General features: G+C 41.1%; 1 protein-coding gene across 1 annotated transcript in view; it reads left to right on the forward strand.

Annotated features, from left to right (window-relative positions):
- LOC123519365 (probable nuclear hormone receptor HR3) overlaps nucleotides 1–2,500 on the forward strand; it is a 207,093-nt gene that overhangs the window by 48,415 nt on the left and 156,178 nt on the right. The gene's annotated exons all lie outside the window — the stretch shown is intronic.

The raw sequence follows: 2,500 nt of genomic DNA on the forward strand, positions 1-2,500 counted from the left end.
TTTGGTGCTTTTTTACACCTTCAGAAACTTATGTGGGGGATTAAAATAGTGAAGACTGTGGCCATTAATCTTCTGACCTTCATAGACCCTTCCTAATGTCAATAAAATGGTCTAATGGTACACAAATCTCAAGGTAAACATGTGTCCCAGTACTGAAGGAGTTAAAATAGTGAAGACTGTGGCCATTAATCTTCTGACCACCATAGACCCATCCTAATGTCAATAAAATGGTCTAATGGTACACAAATCTCAAGGTAAACATGTGTCCCAGTACTGAAGGAGTTAAAATAGTGAAGACTGTGGCCATTAATCTTCTGACCACCATAGACCCATCCTAATGTCAATAAAATGGTCTAATGGTACACAAATCTCAAGGTAAACATGTGTCCCAGTACTGAAGGAGTTAAAATAGTGAAGACTGTGGCCATTAATCTCCTGACCTCCATAGACCCTTCCTAATGTCAATAAAATGGTCTAATGGCACACAAATCTCAAGGTAAACATGTGTCCCAGTATTGAAGGGATCAAACATTAAAATAAATTAATACAAACGACAAATAATTTAATCTTACGAGCAAAAGAAAACGGACATTTATTGTAGGAAGGAAAATGGTCTTTATTCCCAACAAAAGCCAAGTAAAGTAAACGAAAGACAATAAGCTTTTTTTTTTTTATCAAGAGAGAGAGAGAGAGAGAGAGAGAGAAGAGAGAGAGAGAGAAAAAAATATATGCATGTTTGTTTGTTTGTTTTCGACACGTCATGCTCCCATTGACACAAATTAAAGTAACAAATCTCCTCCTCCTCCTCCTCCTCCTCCTCCTCCTCCTCCTCCTCCTCCTCCTCCTCCTCCTTCTTTCTCCTACTCCTTTTTATCTTCATTTTTATCATATTACTAGTTGATGTAGCCCTCCTCCTCCTCCTCCTCCTCCTCCTCCTCCTCCTCCTCCTCCTCCTCCTCCTCCTCCTCCTCCTCCTCCTCCTCCCGGATTTCTGTGTATCTCTTCAGTTCCTTTGAGGACGATATCGTGACGGGAGAGATGATAACAGGGACAGTGTGTGTGTGTGTGTGTGTGTGTGTGTGTGTGTGTGTGTGTGTGTGTGTGTGTGTGTGTGTGTGTGTGTGTGTGTGTGCGTACGGGTTGCTTTTATGTATTTAGGTTGCATGTCATTTATTTATTTGTTCTTTGTTCTGTCTCTCTTTTCCCTCTTTATCATTTATTGTTTTTATTTTTACTATTATTATTATTACTACAACCACCACCACCACCACCACCACCACCACCACCACCACCACCATTACTTTCAATATATCTACCTCCCCCAATAAACGTTCCCTCCTTCCCCCAACCCCACCCTCCCACTCATCCCCCATGCACTGCCCCCCACACACACACACACACACACACACACACACTCAATGGATGCTTGTGAGGATTAACTAGGGTGGAAGAGGGAAGGGGAAGGAGGAAGGGTGTGGTGCTGCCCTGCTTATTAAATTCTTGCGTGGATTTGAGTGCATGTGTGTGTGTGTGTGTGTGTGTGTGTGTGTGTGTGTGTGTGTGTGTGTGCGTGTGTGTGTGTGGGTGTTGGCGCCACGTAGCCCCGATGCCGCGACGCCGTAAATCAGTCAGTTTAATTAAGTGGGAATTGTAATGTGGTGTTGATTGGGCATTGGTGGTGTTGCTTTGGTGTTGACTGGGCAGAGTTGGTGTTGCTTTGGTGTTGACAGAGCAGAGTTGGTGTTGTTTTAGTGTTGACTGGGCATTGGTGGTGTTGCTTCGTCTTGCCACTCTGTCAATGTAGTGTGGATGTGTTTGTTCTGGTGTTGCGGGGTGAGTGTGCTTCGGTGGTGGTGTTTGGGTGTTGCTTTAGTGTTTGTCTGTGTCTTTGTGTGTTAGGTGGTATGGCCTTTTAATTTCCCGTTTTTAAGTTCAGGTGTTCCAGTAACTTAACACCTTCAGTACTGGAACGTAATTTTACCTTTAGTTTTGGGTGTGATTAGACGATTTTATTGACATTAGGAAGGGTCTATGGAGGTCAAAAGATTAATGGCCACAGTCCTCACTATTTTAATCGCTACATGAGTTTTTGAAGCTGTATAGAATCACTAAATAGTAACCAGAGGAATAGAAAAATGCGTCTTGGTACTGAAGAGGTTAATATAATAGCATAACATTACATAACATCATCTGAATCACACTATATGTAACTCTACAATGCACAGAAGCTCAATTGTTGCTTAAAAACACACGTCACATCCACAAACCGACTTAACCTTACTTAACCAAACACATATTAGAATTTTAGTAATGATTTTTTGCCTTTATTATTCTGTGTACTTAATGAAACCCATATGTGTTGTTTTTTGTAAAGGGATTGCCACGTGTGGACTTTTGGCTGATTCTTTTTTCTAATATATATATATTTTTTCTCTCTCTCTTTCTCCCTTGGCAGTTTTTCTTCTTACATAAAAAAGAAATAAAAGATATCATGATTTCC

This window comes from Portunus trituberculatus, chromosome 45, assembly GCF_017591435.1.
Source record: "Portunus trituberculatus isolate SZX2019 chromosome 45, ASM1759143v1, whole genome shotgun sequence".
NCBI classification, from domain to species: Eukaryota; Metazoa; Arthropoda; class Malacostraca; order Decapoda; family Portunidae; genus Portunus; species Portunus trituberculatus.